This window comes from Capra hircus, chromosome 9, assembly GCF_001704415.2.
Source record: "Capra hircus breed San Clemente chromosome 9, ASM170441v1, whole genome shotgun sequence".
In the NCBI taxonomy this organism is placed as follows: domain Eukaryota; kingdom Metazoa; phylum Chordata; class Mammalia; order Artiodactyla; family Bovidae; genus Capra; species Capra hircus.
This window is the reverse complement of record NC_030816.1, coordinates 87,952,681-87,968,600: the sequence shown is the minus strand read 5'-3', so window position 1 is coordinate 87,968,600 and position 15,920 is coordinate 87,952,681. Positions and strand designations below refer to the sequence as shown.

The following is a 15,920-nucleotide window of genomic DNA, read 5'->3' as shown; positions in this document are numbered from 1 at the left end:
GGGAGAAGGTAATGGGTCTTCTTCTCCAAAACCTGCCCTCACCTGCGTTTTCCTTCACAGACGCTCACTCTCTTTGCTACAATTCACCATCGATCCTCAGCCCAGTCCTGGAGAGCCGTGGTGTGTGGCTCAAGGCCAGGTAGATGGGAATGTTTTTCTCTCCTATGACTGTGGTGGCGCCATGATCTAATCCACAAGTCCATTGGGAGAGGAGGTGAAAACTATGAACACTTGGGAAACACAGAGAGAAACACTGAGAGACATCAGGGACTTCCTCAAGGGGCAATTGCCTGATGTTATACTGGAGAAACACATGGCCAGAGGTGAGTTCAGTTCAGTTCAGTTCAGTCACTCAGTCGTGTCCCACTCTTTGAGACCCCATGAACTGCAGCACGCCAGGCTTCCCTGTCCATCACAAACTCCCAAAGCTTGCTCAAACTCATGTCTATTGAGTCGGTGAAGCCATCCAACCAACTCATCCTCTGTTGTCCCCTTCTCTTTCTGCCTTCAGTCTTTCCAGGATCAGAGTCTTTTCCAGTGGGTCAGTACTTTGCATCAAATGCCCAAAGTATTGGAGCTTCAGCTTTAGCATCAGTCTAATGAATGTTCAGGACTGATTTCCTTTAGGATTGACTGTTTGACTAAACTCTGGGAGATAGTGAAATACAGGGAAGCCTAGTATCCTGCATTCTGTGAGGTCGCAGGAGTCAGACATGACTGAACAGCAACATGAAAGGGATAGAAGACAGCCATTACCTGCAAGGGTCATCAACAATATGTTCTCTAGTTGTTTCTGTTCCAGGGGAGCCCAAGACATTTTGTGGACCAATGTAATTGCTCTTTAGAAAAAGTTTGAGGACTCAGCTTGGAATGTCTATTTCCAAGTTTGGCAGGGAGACTGGGATCCAGAGCTGTCACCTGGAGACGTCTTAAGTGTTCTTGTTCTCCAAATGACACTCGTAACCACTATGAAAGACTTTTCTTCCCTTGGTGTTCGTTTCATTCGTTTCCTTTTGTACAACCTCCAACCAGCGTTTTACTATCTCAGAATTCTCATCTCAGGGCTATCTGTCTGGCGATGAAGAGTGAAGCCATCTATCACCTGTTGAGACTGACAAGGCCTCCTAATTCTTGGTAAATGGGTCCTTGTCTTTGGTCATTATTTCCATCCAAAGAGATTGTGAATGACCTAGAGAGGTCAAAGCCTGTGACAGAGGGCTCCATCTCTCTGTTATCATGGGGTTCCTGGCCTTTGCTGACTTCAGGGGTGACTGAGCCCTGAACTAGGAGTGTGCTGAGGCCTCAGCACAGGCAGTGCCCAATTCATGTCTTCTCATTCAGTGAGGCTGGGTTTCCTATTGACATATGTGGAAACTACGCGTGCAGAAGTTTAAGAAAGAAACACAAAGCGATCGGATAATTTCATCATGACCACTGTTTTTGGAAGTATGTTCTATTGCTGACACCTATTAAAATCACCTCCTGGTTGATTCCACTCCCATCTGGGGTCTGCACTGTGTCCAGGTGCCAGGAACATGCATGGGTAGGGGTGGCCAGGGCTGTCCAGGTGTCCAGAGCGGCCCATCTTCCCCACCTGGCTGTCCTGACTAGGGCTCTAACGCTGTCCTTCCATCTTTCTCCTGCTCTCCCAGTCACTTACCTCTTAACCAGCCTCCTCCTCTGAGGCTACCAGGTCCCCCGTGTTGCCTCTTCCCAGGGATTAAACCACGCCCCTGTCCCCCAGGTCTGTGCATGAGAACCTTTCCCTGACACACAGATCACCTGCTTAGGCTCAGGACTGAAGCCAGTAAGGAATCAATCTGCTCCCTTTACTCCTGTCCTGATCCTCCCTCAGGGGCAGGTCCGGGGAGGAGGGGCCTTGCTTCCTGACAGTCTTGAGGGGCTCCAGGCAAACCTCCTTCCTTCCCTTCCTCCCAGCCTCAGAGCCAGCAGCACACACAGCTCTCAGGACCAGGGTCCCTGCTCCCCATCTCTTCCTAGTCCGCCCAGCTGGGCGCCTCCACCCCAGATCAAACCCACCCATCCCCAGGCACCTCTGCTCAAGGTAGGGCCGCTCAGTGATGGAGGCTCTGGGTCCCCGGGAGGCTGATGATGTGCAGGCCACAGGCTGAGTCAGAACTGCTGCTGCTCCAGGAGCACAGGCCTGGCCTCAGCCCTTTTCCCAGTCTCTGCTGTGGGGCTCCTGCCTTGTCTGCTTGATCCAGGCCACTTCCTGTGAGAACAGGCCTTTGGATTTGGGTCTGCAGTTCTTGCTCTCAGGTGATATGGGGTCTTATTCACCTGCTCATTTCCAGGATGAGGAGGTTCAGTGAGGGGCAGAGGTTGGCTGGGATTCACCTTCCCTGGCCTCACACCAGGCCCTGTGCCCCTGCCTTCCCTCTGAATTCTGCCCTCAGTACCTGCTCCTGGAAAGGACTCAGCCCAGGAAGACAGTTATGATAAAACTGGTGAGGAGCACGGGGAGGATCCAGGTGATATGCTTGATGGCTGTGGCCGTGGAGTTGACTCTGAGGGGAGCTTCAGTTGGTGATGCTGTAAGGAAAGTGAGAGTGAAGCCCTTGTCCCGACCCCTAAACTAAGCAGATGCCTTCTCAGCCCCCCTGGACCCAGGTACCCTACTATGGAGTCATTAGTGCATAGTTTCTTTACAATGCTGTGTTGGTTTCTGTTATAGGACAATGCAAATCAGCCATAATTAGATACATATATCCCTTCCATCCTGAACCTTCTTTCCTGCTTCCATCCCCCTGCTCTAGGTCATCACAGAGCGCCAGGCTGGGCTCCCTGTGTTATATAGCATCTACCCGCTGGTTAGCTATTTTCTGCATCATAGTACGTATATATGTCACTGCTACCGTCTCAATTCGTCCTACCCTGTCCTTCCCCTGCTATGTTCACAAGTCTGTCTCGTGTCATGCAGTCATTTGAACCAACCATATGGCAGCCCCTGCGACAGGTCCTGAGGTGAGATGGAGGAAGGGAGGAGCCCCTTCTCCACAGAGCTCAGACAGTGAATGGGCGAGCAAGGGTCCCCACACAGCCCCTCAGTCCTGCGTGACATCAGATGAGGTGACGCGAGGATGGGAACAGATTAAGTCCTCTCAGGAGCTGATGTTTGAGGTGGCATCGACAGATTTCCAGAACTAGAATAGCTGATATTTTTAAAAGGTTGTAGAGAGAGTGTCAGTAAGAAGGAGATCTCTAGAATCAGAGTGGTGCCCTCATATTTAGGGGTCAGCAAGAATCCATGTACAATGGTTGAAACGCCTGTGCTATGAGGGAGAGATGTCAGGAGGTGGAAGAGGAAAGAGGATCACAGAGCATCCCCAGGGCCATTGATCTCCCAGGAACCACTCACCTTGAATAGGTCACTTTCACACACACACACACACACACATACACACACACACACACACACACACACATACACACAGAGGGGTGGGTCCATGTCCCTTTGAGTGGACTACCACTTCTTTCCTCTAGTCTCACTTACCTGTGGTTGTCGACATTTCCTCCCAGTGCACCAAGAAATACTGAAGCCAGGACCGACAGTCTCCCATGGAGACCTTTTTGAAGAAGTTGCTCACAGCCCTGTCCTTCTCCCACTTCTCTCTCATCCGTCTCCCTCCAGAATGAACCACTGTCCAGTGTCCATTCTCTGAGTCAAAGAGGAGGCACATTTGTCCACTGATGCCGAACTGCCAGGATCCACTGATGTGTCCATCCTCTTCACACTGACATGTCATCCTGCCCTGCGAGGTGAGAGGGTCTGCCCCCACCGTGGCAAAGAGCTCAGCCTCTGGGATTGACAGATTCTTTGCCCCACCTGGGTCCACCTCCCCTGAGCCCAGCTAATCTGGCCCTGTTCTCTCCTCCAAGGCCTGCTCCTTCCACTGGACTACTAGGGAACGACCAATATCCTCCATTTATTTTTTACCCAGAAACAATGAATGAGTTTAAGCCCCCAGCCTGCTCCTTCTGCACTTGGACTTTCTAACTCACCTGTGACCGTGTGTTTCTCCGACGTAACATCGGGCAGCTGCTCCCTCAGCAAGTTCCCGACGTCTCTGAGTGTTTCAGTCTGTGTTTCCCAGGCCTTTGTCGTTTTCACCTCCTCCCCCAATGGACCTGTGAATTGGATCTTAGCATGACCACAGTCACAGGAGAGAAAAACATTTCCGTCCACCTGGCTTTGAACCACACACCATGGTTGTCCAGGTCTGGGCTGAGAATCGACGGTAAAGTTATAGCAAAGAGAGTGAGCATCTGTGAAGGCAAAAGGCAGGTGAGGGCAGGGTTGCAGAAAAAGGCCCATAGGCCTCCTCCCCTCAGTTATGTGAGAGCAGAGTGAAGGTGCAGGGCTGGCCTGGCAGAGCAAGCATGGTCCCTCCTGCTCCATCCCCAACACTCCATAGAGCCAGTGCCCCTCCCTTCCTTGTGGAGAAGGAGAAGTCCCCTGCTGGGCAGAAATTGCACATCCTGGATGTGTGCCCTCGCCCACCAGGTCAGTACCCAGGATCGGCCAACACACAGCCTTTCTGGATACATGCCAGACAGCTCTGCAGGAAAAGCCTAGATGGAAGAGGACTTTCAGAATCGAACCCGGAGTCCTGCCAGAGATGGAGAGCATGTGGGGGCTGCTTCTGAGGAGCATTTCATTTCTAGAGCAGAGCCCCTTTTCAGAATGCATCCCCAGAGAAGGAAGCTATGTTTCAGTGGAGTGCCCTTTGTTCACCACAGTAAGTGCAGAAGTCCTTTCCTTCTTTCCCAGTGAGCCGCATGACCATGGGCTCAGGTAAGTGAACCTGAAGGAGAAGAAATGACTCCCACATTCATGTTGGACCTAGCATGTTACTAGCATTATGCACAGGGACTGCAGTATCATCATGGCCTCCCTGTTTCTGAAGTGCGGCTCGGGGCTCCAGGCAGTCAGTGGACAGCTCTGCCAGGCCCTGCTAACAGTGCTTATCCCTGGGCCCACAGATCCACACCACACTCATTTCACGTGGCCTGGATTTCTGACATGAATGGACAATCTTTGTAGTTAGTAAAACACCCATTGGGTGAGGGCTACCATAGTAGGGATTTCCACATTCACACTTCTGACCTGACTCTGTATCTCACAGTAGTATCTGTTCAGTTCAGTCACTCAGTCATGTCTGACTCTTTGCAACCCCATGGACCGCAGCCCGCCAAGCCTCCCTGTCTATCACCAACTCCTAGAGTTTACACAAACTCATCTCCACTGAGTCGGTGATGCCATCCAACCATCTCATGCTCTGTCGCCCCCTTCTCCTCCTGCCCTCAACCTTTCCCAGCATCAGGGTCTTTTCCAAGCTGAACCAGTCCCAAAGAAACAGAAACCACTGTTTACTGTTATGCAAGCCATTTAGTTTGGGACATAATTTGTTTCGTAACAATATATAACTATTATAATTTCTCAACAAGACCTGGAACTGGGCCTCTTCTCCAGATTGAAGGCCCAGCACAAGCCATCACAGCAAATGGTTCATCAGGACAGCTGATGGGCTGGGCTATTTGGTAACCCCTTTCAGGTACCTGCCCATCTCAGACGGGTAGATGTCCCTGTAGAGCGTTTGGCACAAAGTCATGATCATGTGGGATCTCTTAGTTGCAGGACGCTGCCTTCTTAGATGTGCAAGTAAGATCTGGTTCCCCAACCAGGGATTGAACCTGGGCCCCTGCATTGGGAATGCTGGACCCTTAGCAACTGGATCACCAGGGAAGTCCAGAGAACTCATTATTAACTAGACTTTCAGGGGCCATCCATTGATCCATTGTTTTCGTTGTTCCCCAGACAGTGAGATCCCATGGGGAACAAGACTCTGGAGAGGGGTTGTCTGTACTCTTAACTTGAAGCTGTCATCAATGACACAGCTCCTAGCAGCCTGGTGTTTGTGGATGACATCCCTTCTGACCAGGTAGCTAATCCCACAGACAATGTCAACAGACCTGTGGACCAGGTCTTGTTGAGAAATTCCCTGTGGCCTCTACTAACTTGTGCTGCCATAAAAACAATTTAAGATTCTCCCAATTCATGTAAGGCAATCCACCATGGGCTTTTCTCCTTCTATATACACATGGGTATCAGGAAGATTTCTGTAATGAAGCCTTCATAGCTTACATCTTTCAGTGAGCATCACTGCAACCTGAATTTCAGAAGCTTGATTTTTTTTTTTTTACACAGAACAAGAAATTTTTATTATCTTGAATGCTGATGCATAACCAAAAACAAGATTAATTAGAGGAGGAGACAGAGGGAAACTTCAAATACTGAGGTGGATTTCTGGGAAGATTTAAAACTTTTAAGGGTTGTTCATAATGTCTTTTTTTAGATGTAGGGCTTTCCTTTTACTGGACAATTTTCACTTAACATTTCTTACATTATGAAATTCAACCAGTCTTTTGCCTGTAAAGTTAAATGAAAAAAAGAGAGCAAGAGAAACAGAAAATTCCCTAGTATATACTGATGTTTGAAAGAGTTTGTATTCTTTGTACCTTCATGTACATTTTACAGTCTAAATTTGAAACTTTATTAAGGATGTCTTAACTTTTGCCTTTTAAAAATGTTCAAGGCAACTAATTTTCTTGAATTAAAGATTACAGTAGCTTTAAAAATGATCAAGATAAACATACAAACAAAATCTCAGTTGTTCTTGGAAACACATTTTAAGATATAGCACACATGACACATACCTCTTTGGGGACTAGATTATCCTTTGAGATCCTGAAGAACACTGGGTAGATTTATTTTACACCAAATTTAGCCTTTGATAACCACAGCTTGGATAGATCACAAAGTTGAATCTTTAAAGTTTTCTCAATATGCTTTCAGTCCAAATAACTCAAAACTTATGTCCTAAGGTGGATAAATTGGTCATTTTTTTCCTCATATAATTATCATCAGTGGGCTCTTGACTGGCAGTCTATCTTGGTCGTAACTTGCAAAGCCATTTCTTACAGTGAAACATGAAAGGTTATCTTCCCCAATAAGAGGAAATTAATCCGAATAAACAACAAAGTCAAAGCCATAAGTGTCTCTGGACATTCTTGAAAACAGGTTTCGACAGTACTAAGATACTTTGCTTTAACAATTTTTCTCCTTTTTCACAACTGTGCAGTCACTACCTTTTTCTACTCTGCTTTTTTTTTTGAAGTGGGAGAGTGGGGAGTGGAGTGGGGGAGGATCAAGCTTTTCATTGGCACAGAACTATTTGGAATGAACCCCAAAGACAGTGGAATGCTGGGTCTCTCCTCAAGCAGCTTCCTCCTCTCTTAACAGCATTCAACTACTCTCTATCAATGATCTCATCACAGCCGAGTTCTTCAGTCAGACGACTGACAACCATAAGTGAAAACTCTCCGATAAAAGCCAACTGATCAAACAGGGTCTTCTCAGAATGCATCTGAAACCCGCCATCCAGAGCTGCTTCTCTGGCTCTGGAGGTTCTCAGAAACATCCTGGTGGCTTCTTCAAGGGCCGCTGATACTCTGTAGCCCTCACCGCTGAGCGGCTCCTCTTCCAGAGTCATAGTCATCCTCCCAGTCATCGAATTCCTCGCCCTCGCCCTCGCTCTCGAATTCAGGGCCCGCGATCTGGCCTGGCTGCTCCCCAGGGCTGGGGCCCCTCTGGGGCCATTGGCTGGGCCGCCTCCTCCTCCTCCGTGGGGCCTTCCTCCTCCAGCTGTGGCTGGGCACTGGCCGCGCGGGAGGGGTTCTGGGATAGCTCGGGGCTCCCGCCACCTACCTTGATATGCGGAAGGTGACTCTCACTAGGCATCACATCCATCTGCAGGTCATTGCTCTCTTCATAGAGCTCCGACAGCTCGTTCATTTCAGACATAGTGTAAGCAGCTCAAGTTGTTCGTTTTCCACCCAGAAGCTTGCTCTTTAACTGTTTCTCTTTATTTGGATTTTTTTCATCTACTAAAACCTCATGAAAAATACACCTCAAAGTACATCTTTTAGAGTTATCCTCTCCCTGGATACGTGAACCGTGAAATTCCAGATGTTCAAGCTGGTTTTAGAAAAGGCAGAGGAACCAGAGATCAAATTCCCAACATCTGCTGGATCATCAAAAAAGCAAGAGAGTTCCAGAAAAACATCTATTTCTGCTTTATTGACTATGCCAAAGCCTTTGACTGTGTGGATCACAAGAAACTGTGGAAAATTCTGAAGGAGATGGGAATACCAGACCACCTGACCTGCCTCTTAAGAAACCTGTATGCAGGTCAGGAAACAACAGTTAGAACTGGACATGAAACAACAATCTTGTTCCAAATAGGAAAAGTCTGTCAAGGCTGTATATTGTCACCCTGCTTATTTAACTTATCTGCAGAGTACATCATGAGAAACGCTGGGCTGGAAGAAGCATAAGCTGGAATCAAGATTGCCAGGAGAAATATCAATCACCTCAGATATGCAGATGACACCACCCTTATGGCAGAAGTGAAGAGGAGCTAAAAAGCCTCTTGATGAAAGTGAAAGAGGAGAGCGAAAAAGTTGGCTTAAAGCTCAACATTCAGAAAACGAAGATCATGGCATCTGGTCTCATCACTTCATGGGAAATAGATGGGGAAACAGTGGAAACAGTGGCTGATTTTATTTTTCTGGGCTCCAAAATCACTGCAGATGGTGACTGCAGCCATGAAATTCAAAGACGCTTACTCCTAAGGAAAGTTATGACCAACCTAGACAGCAAAAGCAGAGACATTACTTTGTCAACAAAGGTCCATCTAGTCTAACGCTATGGTTTTTCCAGTGGTCATGTATGGATGTGAGAGTTGGACTATAAAGAAAGCTGAGCGCTGAAGAATTGCTGCTTTTGAACTGTGGTGAAGACTCTTGAGAATCCTTTGGACTGCAAGGAGATCCAACCAGTCCATCCTAAAGGAGATGAGTCTTGGGTGTTCACTGGAAGGACTGATGTTGAAGCTGAAACTCCAATCCTTTGGCCACCTGATGCAAAGAGCTGACTCATTGGAAAAGACCCTGATGCTGGGAAAGAATGAAGGTGGGAGGAGAAGGGGATGACAGAGGATGAGATGGTTGGATGGTATCACTGACTCAATGGACATGGGTTTGGATGGACTCCAGGAATTGGTGATGGACAGGGAGGCCTGGCATGCTTCGGTTCATGGGGTCACAAAGAGTCGGACATGACTGAGCGACTGAACTGATAAAAACTGATCTCTCTGGATATCTCAATATCCTTCACCTTAGCTTTTGTCTCCAAAAAGTGACACTTTTCAACTCCCACTCCTCTATCCCAAGGGTAAAATAACTGGAGATAGGAGTTGCACTGTTGGGTGTGCCGCCTCTCAGATACTGAGTCATCTGCACATGTCTGAGACAGCCCTTGGGAACTACTGGGCACTGATGCTGCCATCCAGTTACATCATTTTCATACTATCAAGGTGAAAACAGCTAATATTTCAAAATATTACTGCAGAGTAAACGCTTGCACTGATATAAAACACACATGTAGAAGGGGTTGGAGCTGCGAACAGGATCATAAATAGTTCTGCTAGTGATTCTGTACAAAACTGAAGTCTTCTTCAAATTTTTTGTGGCACATTTTTTGTCATTTCAACGTTAAGACTGTAAAGCATTTTGAAGACTACTGTCAAGTGGAGCTGCATTGGAAGATTAGAAGATTCTTATAACCTCAGAATCTACTTTGCCAGAACAGGAAAACTCAGTCTGAAACACAGATACAATGCGTGGCCACTTCCTCCAAGTAGAAACGTTGAAGAGGGAATTCCCACAAAATTGTTTACTTGGAAACCTGCTTTATGTTCAAACTCTGCAAGCCAAGTGAAGGGCAGGGAATTTGTCTCACTGAGTATTAACAGATTAAAGGATTAGTGTTAATCGCTCAGTCCTGTCTGACTCTGCGACCCCATGGACTGTAGCCCGCCAGGCTCTTCTGTCTATGGGATTCTCCAGGCAAGAAGACTGGAGTAGGTTGCCATTCCCTTCTCCAGGGGAGCCTCCCAACTCAGGAATCGAACCTGGGCCTCCTGCATCGCAGGCAGATTCTTTACCGGAATAAGGTCATTTCTCACATAATGAAGTTATGCATCAAAACCCAAGAGCCAACACACTGGGTTCTCGCTCAGGTAGAGGCTCGCGCTGACCTCCCTCCCCCTGCCCCTTCCCCCAACCACCTACCCAGACCCCGGCTGCTGGTGGCAGGGCGCGGGGAGCTGGAGGGGCGGACGGGGTGCGGGGCGTCGCGGGGCTGGCGCGAGCGCAGCAGAGCCAGCAACAGCAGCACTGGCGGCATCCACAGCCCGCAGGATGCGCGGCCCCGGGAGAAGGCCGCGCAGATCCGTCCAGCTCGGGACCGCGCCTCCGCCGCCCAGGAGAATCTGGGCCGCGGGCAGTCGCCACCGCCGCCCTGAGCCCTTCAAAGACCCGAGCTTCGGCTGCTGCCCAGCTCATTTCGTCCTAGCACGTGGCAGCCAGCCCCAGCCCTTCACAGACCTGAGCGCGGCCGCCACTTCCGAGCGCGGCCGCCACTTCCGCGCTCTCAAGCTCGGCCCTGCCTTCTCTGCAGCCCCGTGCGTTCTGCAGGTGAAATTTATCACACAGCGCTGGTCTTTCAAGGACAGAGAGCGGCACGGATCTGAAGGGTTTGTGTGAGCAGATGGGGTGGGGGGAGGGCGTGCTTTTCGAGGAGATATCTAGGTCTCTTTTCCTGGGGACGGCCACCTGTCCCAAACCCCCTGGCTCCAGGGCTCCCACTTGGCAAGGGCAGGCCGAGGTCTTGAGGGCAGCATTTCCTGCTGCTTTCTTGCCACCTTTTCTACCAACTTCTCCTCGGAAACTCCCGGCACCACTATTTCACCAAAGTCACCTCTTTTCTGGCCCAGAGGGTGGGTAACCAGCCCAGGGAAGCCCCCCACCCCAGGAGCAAAGGGGCCAGGGGAAGGGACAGAGGAGTGGCGAGGGTCACACAGCACAAAGTTTCCCTAACCCCCTCGTATACTCCCATCGCCTTCCCTGATTAAATCATTCCCTCCACCCCCTCCACCCACAACCGAGAAGGTTCATCCCTGAACTAACTCACTGCCTGGCATCACGCTGAACAGGTAAAACAGAAGTAGAAACAAAAAGCAAAGATGGGGCTTGGAACCCCCCATCTAGGCCATTGTCACCCCATCCCAATTCCACAGGAATGCGAGGTTGCCTGGTTGCCTGTCGGAAGTGGGGATTATCTGAGACCTAGCTGGCTCTGGTTGCTTTCTTTTCTGCCTGCTCCTTTCCAGCCGCACCCCTCTGGGGCCCCGCCCCTTGTGCTGGGTCAAACCAGCTTGGCCAGGCTCGTCCTAAAAGACCCTCTGTCTCCTGATTGCCGGTTGCTGCGCCCCAGCCCTTCCCTCCAGAATCATGGGCTCATAGCTAGAATCTTTGCAGTCAGATAGCATTCACTCAAGATACCTCCACAGTGCAACAGAACCAGAATTTCTAATTTCAGAAGGCAGAACGGCCACCACATATCATAACACAGAACACAAGCTATACACTTAGGCCCAGCCACCCTAATTGGTTGCCCCTTTAAATGAAAGGCTTCAGTCTTTCCGAAAACCTCCTACAGAGACCCAGAACTTCAGCTCCAAGTACTGAGTAAACTGAAATAGCTCAGGTCTTGAAATGTTGCAAAGGGAGGAAAGGAGGCCAGGTTGAAAGAAGAGGGGAAGGAGGGGGCACTAAAGGGGGCCTTGTGGACATCACCTGCCACCAGGCATTGCAGGACTTCCCTTGGCTTCCAGGCAGGGAGGACTGGAACTCAGCCCTCCAGAAACCAGACAGCAGACCAGAATTCGAGTTCTCTGCTCACTGGAGATGATCAGGCTCCGACCCTCAGTTCAGGCTGAGGCCCTTCAACTAGACTCCTGCATTCGGGACCTGGACAGAAGAAAAAGTACACAAAAGGAGGGACTGAAAAGAAGAAAGGGGGAAAAGGTCAGTAAATTCTCTTGTTTCTTACCCAGTCGGGGCACTAGCCAGTTGTCTTTGTCAGGAGGAGAACAGGGACAAAAGAGTCCCTGTTTCTACCACTGGGTCTGGTTGGTCAGCAGACGAGCTGGTCCCTGAGTACCTGAGAGGTCAGCTGTATTGAAGAAATCCCACCAGAGTTGCCCTTTGTTGCAGGAAGGGGGAGCCCTTCCCAGGAACAAGAGTGGGCTCTTGTCTAACATTTGGAAATGAATTTTCCGAGCAGGTACAGGCACTGACAAAGCAACAGACTTCATTGGGAAGGGGCGCCCAGGTGGAGAGAAACAGCATAAGGGAACCCAGGAGAACTGCTCTGCCACGTGGCTCACGGTCTTGGATTTTATGGTGATGGGGTTATTTTCCAGGCCTCTGGAAATTGTCTCTGGCCAGTCATCTTGCTTGATCCATCTTTGGTCTTAGGATCCTTTCTGGAGGTGCAGGCATCTCTCAGCCAAGACGGATTCTAGGGAGGATTCTGGCAAGCTGATAGGACATATGGACTGTCGTCTCCTCTCCCCTTTGGACCTTCCCCCAATTCTTCTGGTTGATGGTATCTTGTAAGTGCTGCATTCCTCACCAGGACTTCTGGTTGTAAGCCAATTCATGCAAATGGTCTGTATCAGGCCAGGCTAGGGCCCGTGGTTTTGGTCAGTGGTTCCCATAACAGAGCCTTTGTGGAGGATTTTCCCCCCTCACGTTTGTCTCATTCAGTCAGTCTTTTGCGCTGCCTCTAACCAAGATTTCAGCATCTCTGAATTCACTTCTTTGGGCTATCTATCCGGTGATGAAGAGTGAGCTCATCACCTGTTGGGACTGACAAGCCCTCTTGATTCTTTGAAAGTGGGTCCTTGTCTTTGGACATTATTTTTCACTCCAGGAGACTGCCAGTGACATCAACGTCTGTGACAGAGGGCTCCATCTCTGTTATCATGGGGGTCCTGGCCTTTGCTGGCTTCAGGGTGTGAACTAGGAGGGGCATGTGGAGTCTTCAGCTTGGGCAGTGCCCCATTCATGTCTTGTCACTGAGTGAGGCTGGGTTTCCTATTTATAGATGCAAGCAGGATTTTAAGGAAGTAGCAAGAACAATCAGGTTCTTGGAAGTATGCTCTGTTGCAGACACCCATTAAAATCACCTCCCAGTTGATTTCACTCCCATATGGGGTCTGCAATTTGTCTGGGTGACAGGAGCATGCATGGGGTAGGGTTGGCCAGGGCTGTCCAGGTGTCAGGAGAGGCTCGTCTTCCCCCACCTAGCTGTCCTGACCAGGACTCTAACACTGTCCTTCTGTCTTTCTCCTGCTCTCCCAGTCACTTGCCTCTTCACCAGCCTCCTCCACTGAGGCTACCAGGTCCCGCATGTTGCCTCTTTCCAAGGATTAAACCCAGGCCCTTGTTCCCCAGACCTATGCATAAGGCCCTGACACATCGATCACCTGAACCCACCAAGCTGGTGACCCACCCAAGCCTGCATCCTGTCCTTCTCCCAGCGCCCCTGTGTCCCCAAACCATACAGGCCCCCTCCTGAATAGAGATTCAAGTGAATCAGTGACGAGAAAGTGAAAGTTGCTCAGTCATGTCCGACTCTTTGCGACCCCATGGATTATACAGTCCATGGAATTCTCCAGGCCAGAATACTAGAGTGGGTAGCCTTTCCCTTCTCCAGGTGATGTTCCCAATCCAGGGATCAAACCTAGTTCTCCTACATTGCAGGTGGATTCTTTACTAGCTGAGCCACAGGGGAAGCCCAAGAATACTGGAAGAGTAGTGCCTTTTCTTTATAATTGGTAATTTACAAAACCTGCTGTCCCATGGCCCTGCACCAGGGCAGAGACAGATCCTGTGTCCTGGTACAGGTTCTTCTGCCTCCCCACAGCTGCAGCACAGTAGAAGTTATAGGCAATAGATGCCTTGCCCATCAGTTGATGAATGTGTAGAGTAGGAGGGCTGTGACTCCTATTGTTTGGTGAGGAAAGGGCTCAGGTGTTAGGATTGGGCCCACACAGCTCAAACACCTAATGGGGGAAGCATAGGTCATATATCCAGTCACTCCTGCTGTGATGGAAAATGCCGTTACTCGTGAGGAAGGTAGTAGAGTGTTTCCAGAAGCTGGCATGTCAGATGGTATGAAGGTATTCTGGAAATAGAACAAGTGAGATGAGAAACAAAAGATTCTGGAAAGAGGGAACAATAAGAAGTAAATCTCTAGAATCAAAATGATTCCATAGTTGAGTCATTTTGATTAGTGAATATTCCAAAGGCCTGTGATGTGAGGAAGAGATGTCAGGAGGTGGGAAGAGAAAGGGAGTATGACAGAGCATCCCCAGGTGCCAGGGTCCAGCCCCAGTGGATCCAGGGAATTCTAAGGGGAGACGGAGTCGGCAATTGATTTAGAGAGAGATAGATAAAGAAAGAATGTTGTAGATATGAAAAGAGAGGAGAGAAGAAAAGAGGCTGATGTTCCTTTTTTTATACAGAAAATCAATAAAGTCTCAAGACAAGAGACTTGTGCTGTCTACGTAAGGCCACAAGTGCCCTCCCATTCTCCCGAGGGAGTGAAGACGCAGGGCACCTTCCTGTTCAGGTCTTAGAAACCCAGGCAAATAAGTAGACATGGCAGACCTCTGTCCAGATGGGAACTAGCCTGAAAGACAGTAAGAGGGGGAGAGAGAAAATGATTGACATGGGGAGACCAAGCTGCTTCGGTGAGCGAGGCCCAATAACTTTATTTTCAAAAGGACTATTATACCTTTCCCACAAATTATGTTGTGTACATTATCTTCTGGTCTTAGAGGCCTGTAAAACATTTTAAGACCCTCTTTTGACAAAGGCTGCTTAGCCAGAAAACTTATTTTCTCTTGAAGTGTTTTTTCTTTATATTTTTAATCTATGTCAGCCTTAAAAAGTATCAAACAAAGTTACATTTTCATGAAGCAAAGGTGCAGTAAGTTACAATAAAGAAAGAACCAATTAGCTCAAAAGTCTGATGCAGTTAGTTTCAAGGCTACTATTTTGTTTTTCTTACATTCTAACTATGTTAACAAATGTACTCCAGGTCACAGTGAATAAGAGATATGGGAACTTAGCAACAAGTATTGCTCAACAGTGAAATCTTACAGCCAGCACTACTCTTAATAACTTTTTAACTCTTTGAAAGGCTCTATGTTTTAGGCTTCCCATGCCTCTCACAGTTGGGGGCTGTAAACAATCACATGCATAGTTGTAAAAGTCCAGGTAAGGCAAGTTAGAAAGCCATCAGAGGGGTTTGAGCTGAAACACTCCTTTTATATGCAGGAGACTGTTAACTGGAGCTCTAAGTTAACTTTTTCCCAGAGAAAGGTGGTCGGGGTTAGCCCCCCTGTAATGTCAGAAGAATAGGTGGAATGCATAATGCAGTAAGGCAGGCAGACTCTGGTTTTGGGGGTAGATGCTCAAGAAAATATAGCGAGGCTCCCTTAAGGCCCGACTTGCCTTGCCTGTCGGACCCCTTAACCTCTTGACCTTTGCCATGGGCGGGACTCCTTGTGCTGGCTCCCGGCACCCAGGGCAATTGTCCAGCCAGGACCAAGTCATGGCACATGGACATTTTCCCAAACACACAGACACACAGACACACAGACACAGACACACACACACACAGACACACACACACACACACACACAGAGTGGGATAGGTCTATCTCATTTCAAGAGAATTACCACTCCATCTTGAGCATCTCAATTACCTATTGTCTTTGGCATTTTATCCCAATGAACGAAAACTTGCTCAAGCCAGCCCTTACAGTCTCCATTTGGGATTCTCATGAGGAACTCAGTCACAGCTCTCTGATTGTCCAGTGTCTGCCTCCAAGATGAACCACTGTTCAATTTCTGTTCTC

General features: G+C 48.8%; 1 protein-coding gene, 2 long non-coding RNA genes and 1 pseudogene across 6 annotated transcripts in view; 3 read left to right on the top strand and 1 right to left on the bottom strand.

Moving 5' to 3' along the window:
- PDE10A (phosphodiesterase 10A) overlaps positions 1-15,920 on the top strand; it is a 777,492-nt gene that overhangs the window by 542,239 nt on the left and 219,333 nt on the right. The gene's annotated exons all lie outside the window — the stretch shown is intronic.
- LOC108636752 lies at positions 24-5,152 on the top strand. Of its 2 annotated transcripts, none has more exons than XR_001918569.1 (3): positions 24-323; positions 3,653-3,780; positions 4,526-5,152. It is a non-coding gene; the product is annotated as an uncharacterized LOC108636752 (long non-coding RNA). The 2 variants fall into 2 exon arrangements; XR_001918568.1 differs by lacking the exon at positions 4,526-5,152 and adding an exon at positions 3,901-4,508.
- Positions 5,289-8,095, bottom strand: LOC102183960 (annotated as a pseudogene).
- LOC108636751 lies at positions 11,110-13,692 on the top strand. The gene is made up of 3 exons (XR_001918567.1): positions 11,110-11,138; positions 11,820-12,012; positions 12,272-13,692. It is a non-coding gene; the product is annotated as an uncharacterized LOC108636751 (long non-coding RNA).